Source organism: Melospiza melodia, unplaced genomic scaffold, assembly GCF_035770615.1.
Source record: "Melospiza melodia melodia isolate bMelMel2 unplaced genomic scaffold, bMelMel2.pri scaffold_35, whole genome shotgun sequence".
Taxonomy (NCBI): domain Eukaryota; kingdom Metazoa; phylum Chordata; class Aves; order Passeriformes; family Passerellidae; genus Melospiza; species Melospiza melodia.
The window spans coordinates 156823-169373 of NW_026948670.1; the positions used below are offsets into that span (position 1 = coordinate 156823).

At 45.3% G+C, this 12551-nt stretch overlaps 1 long non-coding RNA gene across 1 annotated transcript; it reads left to right on the plus strand.

Moving 5' to 3' along the window:
* Positions 1 to 2581: 2581 nt before the first annotated feature.
* Positions 2582 to 7605, plus strand: LOC134434382 (uncharacterized). Its single transcript, XR_010031852.1, has 2 exons — positions 2582 to 2716; positions 7173 to 7605. It is a non-coding gene; the product is annotated as an uncharacterized LOC134434382 (long non-coding RNA).
* The last annotated feature ends 4946 nt before the right edge of the window (positions 7606 to 12551 follow it).

A 12551-nucleotide genomic window follows, 5' to 3' on the forward strand; every position in this document is an offset into this window, starting at 1 on the left:
CCAAGGTCCCCTTCGAAAATGCCCCTGCAACACATCAGCATCTGCTGTAGCTTTGGTTGTATCAGAAAGGGAAGTGGCAGTTCAGAAACCTAACCAGTTCAGAAACCTGCCATTTTGGCCTCCAGCCGTGCCTGACATTTCCCACTTGTTTTTTGAACAATGTTGGAACTCTGTTTCTGAAGGACAAGAATTTTTCAGTGGACAGGGTAGACATGTGATAAATATCCTGAGAAATAGAGGTTAGACCTTCCCAGGTTCAATTTTATAGAAAACATAGAAAAAAAGGAAAAAGAAAAGTAAACAAAAAAGGAAAAGAGAAAAAAGCCTACTACCAAAGCAATGCCCAAGCAGTTCTGCTTGCTTTTTCATTTTTTAAACATAGCTCTTCTCTTCCATTCTGTAGCATCTTTTCCAAATCCTGTGGTTGTTGAAACTTTCAGGCTTTCAAGTCATCTGCACATTGTTCAGTCACGTGTGTGGGTGGCCTGGATAATTTCAGGATGTCTTTTTCTCTGACTGCAGTTAGAATTGTTTGCCAAACCCATGGCTGTTTCTGGGTACTTTAACAAATTGCTGAGCTTGCAGGCAGGTGCCTGGGCTGGGATCCAGCGCGGGCAGTTGGCACCGGTGCTGTGTTTCTTTACCACAGGAGCAGGGCCATCCCTGGCCTGCACTGTTATAATGACAGGGAGGGCTCCAGCTCCCAACCATGGCCAGTGGCTGAGCTCAGCTGAGAGTCAGGATAAAACCCTCTTTGTCACCTCTGGTGATGTGGGAAAAGGACAGAAAGCCGCATAAATTATTTGTACACAAGGGGAGTGCATTGCAATTTCTGGATTTGAAATTCTCCTTTGGGTTAAAGAGGATAATAGCAAAGTCTCTTTGGTCACCATCTATTTCAGTGCCATGAGCACAGACTTATCATGACAGTTGTGGGCATTTTTATGGAGACTGCAAGGCCTCTTGCCATTGTTATTTTTGTCTGTTTGAGATGGATTCTGCAAGTTGAGGTTTGAATAGTTCCAAGTTGGTGTCTTATGTTTCTAAATACCATCTTGCAAAAGCAGAATGAGCTCTCTCCCTCTGACTTGTCAGCGTGTTAGAGCTTGGTTCCACATGAACCACACTGGATAATGATCAGCTGATGTCTTGCCAATCTGCACTGTAATTCCTTGGCCTGAGGAGTATCAGAAAGCCCTGCTGAGCTCCATGGACACTGTCAGCTGCATGGAAGTGAGCATCCTTGGCCTTGCTGAAGAAACTGGAGCTCAGCTTAGGTTAGATGCTCTTGAGCAGGAGAAAGGCTGGAATCGTCAGGTGTTTCCAGAGGCCTGCGTGCCCAGAGGGACTGAGTTCTGGGGAGCAGCTGGATGTTTCTGCACATCATGGAAGGGGATTGCCAGACAGCTCAAGCCTCACCACAGGCAAACACTCCCCAGCTCTTCTCAGGCAACATTTGCTTTGGGTTTCAAGTTGTTCCCACTTGTCTGTCTGTGAAGATGCCCCTAAAACCACAAGGCAAGCCTCTCAGAACTGGTGTTACATTTCCAGAAATGAAGAAAAGAAGCCCAAACACATGAAAGTTGCTAAGGCACTGGTTTTTAGAGAGGAACTTAACCCCCTGTGCAGTTTCTTCTCACTGGGAAACGTGCCTGAAACCCGGGCATGAGGGTATAAAGGCCACAGAGTCTCTTCTGCTTCTTGTGCAGTGCTGCTGAAACACTCAGTGACCGTGTTTCTCTCCCAGCCCAAGTCACATTCTGCCCGTCACCAAGCCAGAGCCTGGTGATGTGGAGAGCCTGCCAAAACCTCCCATTTGTTTCCAGGCACTTTCTGGGATGCGCCTACCATTTATGCATTGACTTGAGCAGCCAAATGACTAGAGGGTGTCCATAGGGATGGAACCTCTCCTTCTGATTTGACCATGAAAGGTTTTTCTTTTCCATGTAAGGAAAGCAGAAATTTTCAGACTGCTGAGAAACAGAGCTGCAGGTGGCTCCTGTGTGTCCAAGCAGGCGTTTTCATCCCAGTACATTTGTGCATGGATCATAATGTGTCTGTGTTGAGGATGAGATTCCAAAGATTTGTTTCCTTACCTGAGGAATACCTGGTGGATTTCCTTTCTTTCCCTCCAATTCCCATTCTTTTCAAGAACAAAGCAAAAAGCTTGATTAGTTTTGTTTTGTGGCAGCGGTGCTTAAGGGACCAAGAAGCACTGCAGAAATACTTTCCATGTACTAACCCTTGGATACAGTAGAGTTAGTATAGCAAAGTCCTTCTTCCAAAACGCCTCTCAAGCTGGTATGAATCCTCAGAGAAGCAAATGTCCTTTTGCTGATGTAGCTCCCACTAACTAGGTCAGTATATGAAATCAGCTGCCAAGGCAAGATCTGTGGGATGTTGGAGAGGCTGTGGCTGCATCGGGGTTTGGGGTTTTGGTTGGTAAAGGAAAGTCATCTCTAGGTCTGTGCCAGGGCAGAAACTGCCACTGCAGAGTGGAGCTTAATCAGTGGGATCTGGGAGAGCAGTGACAGATGGGAAAGAAGCAGGTGGAGCCTGGTGTCTCCTTTTTCCCCAGCCTCAACTCCTGATAGCCACAGGAGGAAGACAAAAGCTGCAGCAGCCCAACCTATTTTCATCCTGCCTGCGTGACTTCCTGAGCTGCTGCCTGCAGAGAGACGAGGCGCGGCGCTGGTCTGCCAAGGAGCTCCTGCAGGTATAATGTGAAGGGGCTGCAGGTGAAACAGGCTCTGAGGGATGGGCTCCTCCTCCACTCAAGCCCAAGGCAGCAGATGATCCCCCTTCCTCCTCACCTCCACTCTTGCTGCTCTTCAAATGAAAACAGTGAGGAATCCTAGACTGGGCTGGGCTGGCAGGGCCCTGCAAATGTCCTCTGGTGCAAGTGTCCTGCAATGAGCAGGGATATCTTTAAAGACATCAAGTTTCTCAGAGCCCTTTCCCACTGGAGCTGGAATGGTTGCAGGGATGGGGCACCTACAAGCTCTTGGGGCAAACTGTGCCAGGGTCACACCATGCTCCGAGTAAACAAGTTCTGATTAGATCCTATTTGTGTTAAAAAATATTCACCCACATCCTATTGTAACTGGCCCTGTTAAAAAAGATGTCCTCAACTTTCCTCAAAGCCACTCTGAAGTTTCGGAAAGTGGCAATAAAGTCTCCCTGGGGCCTGTTCTTCACAAAACTGAGCAACCCCACCTCTCTCTGCATTTTCTGAGTCAGAGAGGTCCTCTGGCTGTTTCTGTCACCTTCTTTTGTAATTTGGTGGGGTGTTCAATTTTATGTAATGGCAAAAGAATTGAAGTAGAGCAATGCAGGGTACAGAGACATGAAATGGTGGTGGAGGAACCCAAGGAAGCCAGTCCCAGCTGAGCAGTCAGAGATTTGGCTGTGGGCAGGAGGGGCTGTGGGGGGCTCACTGTGAGCCTCTGAGGGGCCCTGGTTGGTGCCCCCCAGCCCACCCTCAGAGGTTTCTGCCATGCAAACAGGGACAGCAGGGAGGGACTTGTCCCAGCCCCATCTGCTGCCTGGCACGCTCAAGCAGACGGGAACTGTGCCAGGGTTACTGCCAGGCTGTGTGGCAGAGAGGGAACTGCAGGGCCCACTGCCACTGGGCTGGCCCTGCTGGGAAGGAAGGTGCCATCCAGCACATGAGGGGCAGGGCATGGAAAGGCAGACACTGCTTTCTGTCCCTGTGGCAATCAGCACAGTGCCTGTCTTTCAAAGAGAGGGACCAATGAGAGGCTTTGGAGTTTCCTGAAAAGAAGAAACTCCAAGGACAGAAAGCACCATTTCTAGAGCACTGGCAGGGTTTAAAATCTCAGCAAGATGAAGACACCTGTATAAATGGATGAGTGGGATTCTGGGCCAGGTTTGCCTGTGATGGCAAAGTCTGCACATAAAGATGGAGGTGTAGACAGTCCCATTGTTCCTCTTCCTGCATCCTTCTAGGAGCAGGAGGAATCCTGTGAAGCACTGAGCTTGGAAAGTCATTGTTCATTGTTTTTTGTTGATCTGTTTTTTTTTCCCTTTGGGCAGCATCCATTTGTAAGATTTGCTGAGCCTGCGTCCAGCCTGGTGCCGCTGATTGTTTCAGTGAAGAAGAGGAGGGAGACAAGAATGTGACAATCACATCAGGACCATTTATTCCTCAATCAGTTTAGAGTAGGATTGTAGGTTAGGATTAGGATTAGGATTAGGATTAGGATTAGGATTAGGATTAGGATTAGGATTAGGATTAGGATTAGGATTAGGATTAGGATTAGATTAAGGAAAAGGATCGGGATAAGGATAAGGATAAGGATAAGGATAAGGATAAGGATAAGGATAAGGATAAGGATAAGGATTAAGATTAGGATGAGGATAAGGATAAGGATAAGGATAAGGATAAGGATAAGGATAAGGATAAGGATAAGGATAAGGATAAGGGTTAAGGTAAGGGTTAGGGTTAGAGTAGGATTGTCTAATAGGACTGCACAGTAGGATTGAAAATCAATAAAGTTTCTGAAACCACAACTCACCTTGAAGATTCCCTTCCTTCTCACTCTGCGAATAAGCTCGAGAATTCCTTCTGAATTGTCTGTTGTTTCTTAAAGGTGGAAAGTGAAACAGTGTCTTTGGCATGGTGTGAAAGTGGGGAAGGATGTTCTTCATTCATCCTCTCCAGACCACACTACCTTTGGAATATGGCCCACTGGTCTGTTTTTGGCCATCTTTGGTACTTCTATTTTAGGCGGAAAGGGCAATGGCATTTAAAGGCAAAAGCACAGGAAGAATGGGGCAGCCCAAACATCTTATACAGATGCAGGCCTTCAGCTGTGACTGGAGAGCATTTGGGCTCCCTAAATGCAATAATCTCTTTGGCTGGAAGAGAGCCTTGCTCAAGTGAGAAAGCAGAAAGATCAGAGAGGGTGCTCGGGAAGGTCTCCTGTGGCGCAGAGCTGTCAGCGCCTGTGAGGTGAGAGCGGGCCCGGCCTTGCCCGGGCTGGAGCCCCAGCAGAGCCCCGGCAGAGGCCGGAGCAGCCTGAGCCCCGGCAGAGGCAGGCTGGAAGGAGGCCCTTGGAGCTGCAAGAGGCAGCAGCCGAGACCTGGGTGCCTCTTGCTGGCAGCGGGCGAATCCTCCGCTCTCAGAGCCCAGGTGGCAGCTGGCTGCTGCCGAGGGGAAGCGCAGCCGTGCTGGGCACAGCCCGGCCTGGAGGCCATGGCCGTCTGGAGTGTGCCCAGGAGCAGAGAAAGGTCAAGGGCAGCTGCGGGCTGGCTGGGCCGGCTCCTCTTCTGCCGGCTGCCCTGCAACTCCTGGCAAAGGCCAGCAGTGTGTGCAGCACTCTGGGCACCGGGGGAGGGAGCCGGGCTGCTCGGCAGGCTGGAGCACAGGGCAGCTCCTTCAGGCCCAGCATTTATGCCAGGGGAAGCGAGGCCAGCGTGAGGCAGGGACAGCTTGGCAGGGCCCATCTGCAGGAGCCAGCGCCTCACGCAGCTCTGGGAGGAAGCGCCTGCAATCCTGCAGTTCTGCACTGAGCCAGAGCAAAGGTGTGAGATGCAGAGTGTTTGGCAGAAATATTCAGGCCCACCAGGCCAGCCTGCTTTGTGCTCTGTGGTGCACAGCAAGCGCTGTGCAATGCAGCTCTGAGCTGCTGGGAGAGAGGCAGTTGGGGATGTGCCTGAGGTGAGTCAAGGGGTAACCTGAAAACGTATTTAGGATAATTGAAAAGTGCAGATAAGTCGAGGGGCCAGCTGGGAATAGAACTGGAATACTGGAATTGGAATAGAATTGGAAGATTGCATGTTTTAGTTAAGATTTTAAAATGACGTAAGAAGCTTAGTTAGTAATAGAGCTAGCAGAAATCATGTACCTTAGTTAAAGAGTACAAAATATATTAGGAACATAAAGCTTGGAGTGACAGCGATAGAGGAAGCAATTGTGAAGAAGCTGAGACCATAGAAATACCTTGCCTTAAGAATAATTGAACAGTTAGGAGAGGCTTGGACCATGAGTAGCAGGTCAAAAGGTCTTGCCAACTGGCCATGGGAGAAGAGTTCACCATGAGGAAGACTGCTTTCTTCCTCCCATGCAACCACTCCCTTATTTCAAAATCCCACCAACCCAGTTGAGGGAGTACAATTGTGCAGCTGTAATAGATATTCAGCTGATAAAAATGTGAAGCAGGCAGGTAATAATTATGTATTAGGCGTCCTTAGGAACCTACTGTAAAACTTTTTCTGTAGAAATAGAGAACAGGAGTCTGCAACTCCTTGAACATGTCTTTGGAAACTAGTTCACATGTGACCAGGGCTGCAATAAATACCCTTCTTTTCTACTATAATTAGTTGAAGAGTCATCTGTCCATGCTTCAAGGGTTATGCTGGAGTAGTGAACTGATTTGGATGGGAGCAGAAGAGTTTCAGCAGGCAATTTTTGGAAGAGATGGAAGGCTCTTGTGACTGAAGGGAAATCTATTTGGAATGGAGTAATGATCCCAAAGTCCATACAATTGTATCTTTGTGTCTGAATTTAAATGAGAATCACTATAGATAGCTTCATGCAATTTGTCTAAAAATTTATCGAAGTCTTCATTCTTTCTTCGACAAATCTGTCTAAAAGACATAGTGTGTAACTTATCTGGAAGTGCAAGAAATGCATTATATGCTAGTTGTTGGCTCATCTGTAAGACTTGATCAATGCTCCTAGCCTGGGCAGTGGCAGTAGCCCCGGGCCCTTTGCCAAGTATAACTGTTGTGCTGTTAAACCATACCCTGCACTCTAGCACAGATCTTGCTGCTTCTTGAGCACACTTTTTCCTCGCAGCTTTTATGAAACCTCACCTGCTGATGGGGTGGCATTTTAAGTCTTATTAGGGTATGCACATCAGCTGGAATTATTCTGTTAGATGGAAAAATATACTGCAGAAGTGACTGTGAAAGTTGGGATTTTCAACCAAATTGTGAAATTGCAGCTCTCAATTTTTCTAAAATCTTCCAATCGAAAGGTTCTCAAACTCTACTTGCAGCATTAGTTACTACAAGAAAAGCTTCTACATCATTGGAGAGAAAAGTCCCTTCCACAATAGCTTCTGCAATAACTTTTTTTTACTTTAGTTGCTGAGCTGCTTCTATTTCAGGGTCACATTCCAACTCTAATTCCACATTCTTTGCAGAGTGAGAGGGAGGATTTTGTTTAACCAACTCAAATGATGGCTCAGAGACAGAATGGAGGAGTTTTTGCAAAACAATGGCCATATTCAGCTGATGCACAATCCAGCCTGCTTGTACTAATGGACAATGAACACCTTCACAAAGAATAAATTATGGACATATTCAGAAATAAGCTCGGTATATCCTCGAAAAATATATAAGAAGAAGAGTCATCAGGACTCAGCAAGTTTGTCAGCAGGCTTGAGAAAGTGAGCCATGGGTGGGCCAGACAACCACAGCAAGATGCATAAAAAATTAGATGATCCAATCAGCATTCTATTTTAGACATGTGAACAGCTAGCATTAACCAATCATGTATTAGCTAGAGACACGTGGACAGTAGAGATTTATTATAAATAGAGTCTTATTAGGAATAAAAAATTTAGCTTCACTGGATCATTTTGGTCATTGTGTGATGTCCATGAACCTCCGCACCATGCACTTAAGGGTGTGTTGGTGTTGCCCATGAAATGTACACATCTGGGGAAGTGCCCTTGGAAGAGAGGGGCTTGATTCCCAAGGAAACTGCTTCCCCAGGAGCCCCCAGTGAGACAGGTGCAAGTGTCTCCGTTTGACTCCTGTGTTTCCTTCAGTCCTTGAGGCCCCTTGCACTTTGCAGAGGGGCATGCAAAGGGAGAAGGCTGTGAAGAAATACCAATTATGTTCTCTTGATGCAGAGTGTGATTTTATACACTCTCTCCTATGGTGCAGATGCTCTTCATTTCTACTGTTGATTATTGATTCTACTATTGATTATTCTTATCAATACATATTTTAATTTGCTCTGGCATTCTTCCCATAGAAAAACTTTCCTTGTGTATTTGATTTAGGTCTGCAAATGTTGATACGTATCTTTAGGTACCTGAATTTAGCTCATTTCTCCTCTCGCTTTAATTTCAGGAAATGTCAGAATTACAGATGTACGCACTAAAGTATCCAAGATTTCTGTGCAACAGAAAGATGAGTAAACAGTAGTACAGCCCAATCTACATTACCTTTAGCAGTTACCAAATCCAGTAGGTATTTAGAAAAGTTTGCCTTCTTTCAGCAATATTACAAATAGATTGTTATATACAAATTATAATATTATAATATTGGCTTTACACAAATATTAAAATTGATTCTACATGTGTGATGTTAAAGTTGTGATCTTTATAACTTTGTTATAAAGATATAGTTTTTATTTCTGTTGTTAATTAAAGCTTAGAGAGATCCCAAGGCCTTGAACATACTTGAGACTGATTTTGTAATAAACTATCTTTTAAGACTCTGTTTGGAAAGCAGAAGGTAGGAACATCAGTCGTGTTATGTTGTGTTTGACTTTAATGTTATTTGAGATTGTAGTAAATACTGAGCATGAGCTGGGATGCAGATTGTAATTGCTCATCTTTCCAAAGATAGATATGGATACTATTAACATGTGCCCTGTTTATTGTTCCTAACTGACTAATTTACTGCAGTAGTTTTATAGTGCATTTTTATTGTTGTAATGTCTAAATGTAGTGGGACAATATATATTTGACTTGGGGTACTTTGGCTTTTGTTTTTCAAATAATAAAACCACTCTCTTCAGCCTGGTGAAGAAGAAATCTGCTTCTGTCCTTGTGTACAGCTATGGGTTTGTTTACATAGCTTCTCCTTCCCTTTTCTGCCTAGGCTTTCTCACCTGCAGTTTTCAGTAGAAAAGCAACAAACCTTTGAAAGGCTAAACCTCAACATAACTGTGACCCTCAATCAATACTTCTTTCTTCCAATTTCTTAAGATGTCTTTGTCCTGGGCACTCAGTATGGCCTTTTTCCTCAAAGTTCTTTAGCTGTCTTGAATGCTTACAGCGTAAAAGGTAAGCCCTGATCTATTTTCAACTCCCTGCTCAGATGCAGACTGCTGGAAGGGAGCTAGGACTGGTACTGGAGACCTGGCAACTTGTCCAGGAAGCAAAATTTTTGAAATAATGGTAATGTGGAGAAGCATGCAAGTCTGGGTGGTGAACTCAAATATGCAAGTACTTGCAGTTTCCTGACAGGACTTTACAGTTCAAGGGTATGGTCTCTTCTTATTTCTGTCCCTTAATGCTCAATCCTTGCCACATTTCTTCAACTTCTTTTGCATTGTCATCTTCTGTGTTTTCTTCCTCTCTTCTTCTCTCTGTGACTTTCTATGTAGGACAGATAACATGTCATAGAGTGTCAGCTTGCTCAGTGACCTGAGTAGTGATATGATGGTGTAGAAATTGTAGGTGCACAGTAGGCAGATGTGTCATGCTTCTGTGTGCCCTCTGCCGACAGACCTGCTTCCCAAACCTTCAGTCAGACTTGGAAAAAAGGCTTGTCACCACTACTTTGTTGTGGTTTATGCACTGATGAAGAAACACTTCCATCTCAGCCCGCTCAAGCCACTGCAGAGCAGGAGTTGTTGCTTTGGTAGCAGATGTGCTGGCAGGGTCCTTACAGCTCCACAAGATGTGCCTCTCCTAGAACAGATTTTTGCATTTTTGTACAATAAAAACTATGCTTTAAATTGCACCAGTGTAAGTCATGCACTCCTGTAGATGTGTTTTCAGACATAGATATTTACATATATATGCCTAGTGAATGGCCTCCTGGAGAGCAGGAACAAATGAGGAAGGAAACTGGGCTGATAAAACATGCTTCTGCTTCAAGAAAAACCCCCCAGTCTTCCCTTTCCAGAGAAGGCTATAAACTTTTTCTAGATTGGCCTAAAGGGGATAAACAAGTCCCTCCATGTCCTGATCTTTTACTAGTCTCAAATTATTTAGAAAAGTTTTAATTTCTATTTCTGCACTTCAGACCTGTTCTCCCAGCAGCCAGGGACCTGCACAGCTGCTGTGGGTGGGGCAGGTGCTCAGGTAATTACCAACAAGTGCTTGGTAATTGCTAACAGCAGTTGAGGTGAGATGTTGGCTTGTGCCTGGCTGAGGGCTTGAGGACTGTGGTGAGAGAAGGGATAGGGAGTGGAGTGGAAAAAATCAGTTACACACGCAAATCTGAGGTGTAGGTGGAATTTAACTGGCTTAGGTACTGCATTTCATGGACTTGATCACATGAAGAACTGAACATTTAACTATGAGATAGGACTATTTAGTTGTTATTCTAAATGCTGCATTTACTAATATGTAATGTAGTTTCTTTGTATTTTGCTCAGAAGCTGTCCCAAAAACATTGAAGTCCAACTAAAGTCTTCATAAACACAAGTTAATAGCTTACTTTTTGTTAAAAACAGAAGCAGAAAGGGCCAATGGCTCTTGCATTCAGTAATTCACACATTTTAAAGGAAGTGGCTCTCTCTTCTTCCTGTGGCTAGCTTGTCTCTTCAGGCTAGAAAACATTTCTGGGAGCATTTCCTTGCTGCTCCTATATCTCTATGCCCTTGGAATCTGATGGTAATACTATATTTTTCTAAAATCAGAAAATTTTAAATTTCTGTAGGCCCTTTCATTTTGTAATTTGCACCTGTAACTCGGGGGGGGGGGGGAAGTCTGATAAGTTTTTTTTTCTTGTAGGCCTGTCAAATTGCAGGCCATTGCATTTAGCTGCAAAATCCTAGGTCATGCTAGGATTGCCTAGCATGCACAGAATGCCTGAAATGGACACTGGTAGAGGGTAAAAATATTGCCTGATACAGATGCTATCAACTATTTTTAGTTCCTGACAGTCCAGTATTTCCCTTACCTAAGGGATACCTGTTCATATTTCTTTCTCTTTTTCTTGCAGCTTTCAGTTCTGTGATGACTGAGAAACAAAAATACAAAGTAAGGGTGTGCAGAGTAGATGGACTTTATGAGAATTAGGGGGCAATTTGACCATACACTGATCTGTATGATTGCCTTCTTCTGTGAGATTGTCGTGATGTTGTAATATATGTTGGGAAATAATTCATGCTATAAAAGTGTGTATTTCATAAAGATTGCAAAATCCAAACAAGTCTCTGACCACAAGCAGCCTGAGAGGCAGATGTCTATTCAAATTCCAAAATTCCTGAAGGTGGCCAGATAAGATCGGCACTTTAGCCCAAGAATAGACACACCCAGCGCAATGATCACCATTATCCCGAGACATCGTCATCCTCATGTAATTGGAAGACGCCCAAGAGTGATCATTGCCCTGTTGATAACATCGATCAAGATAGCCAAAGTCGCCAGAAAGATACCTGTGAATACGTGACTTCCCTGAATTCCATCAGTGCTGGCTATCAACAAGGAAATGGCGATTGTCCAGCTCTGCATAGTGAAAGAACCAACTATGAATATGCAGAGTTACAAAAGAAACTGGGACTTCTTCGCTCAGGCATAATAAACTGTATAAAGCATCCCTGCAAGAAGTGGCGCTCGTGAATGGTGGAGGGTCCGATGCAATAGAGGTGGGATCCAGGTTCACCAAGCACCAACCCCGGGCTCGACACTGTCTCTTTGGCTGTGGTGGTTTTGAAGACCATATTTTAGTCGTGGAAAAAGATAAAGAAATCTTTTCAGATTTTTTACTAATTTGGCTTTTGATTGATCATTCATAACAGTTCATGATAAGCACCAGTACAAGCTGGACTTCCCAGAGCAGCCAACTGAAAGAATCTGAAAAGAAATGCAGGAAATGCCTTGGTAAACCTTGCCTGGAAGATGGGTGACTTTTTTTTCAGTAATCTATAATCCATTCCCTTGGCCTTTGGCTTTCTTAACAAGGCCATCTGCATCCCAGATTCCCCATGAAGTGCAAAGCCTGAGCTTGTGGAAGTGGCTGAAAGATGCCCTGTTTCTCTGCAGGGACATTCAACTGGAACAGGAGCCAGAGCGCTGTCTGGAGAAGCCTCCTCCAAGCTGGAATTTGTGCCGTGCTGGGAGAGGAGGAGGAGGGGGAGAAGGCTGGCGCTGTGTGGCAGGAGCAGGAGGTTTGGGCCGCAGGACATTCCGTCTGCACCGCTGCTCCACAATGGGTGGCCGTGTCCGGGGCCCTAGGCCTGGCCCCGCATGCGCTGAGCTCCCTGGGCTGGGCTCAGGTTCCCACTGGGACTGGGCAGAGCCTGGGCTCAAACTGGGGGCAGCAGCAGTGCAAAACACCTCTGGGCATCTGCGTTTCCTGCTGCTGGGAAGGAGCAATGAAGCGAGTTTAGAAGTTCTGGTTTCTGCTTCTCCTGGTTGATTTTTTAATTTAACTCCACACTGCGGAGGCGAATTCTGTGACAGCCACAGCCAGCTTATTCTATTTCAACAGTGCCAGCAACAGGGCTCTGTTTGAGCCCTGCAAATGTGGCCTGTGAAGCTTTAATTCCCCTCATCTTAGTGTTTAGGAGCTGGTGAGCATTCCAGTATCTGCTGATCTTTATGCCTGTG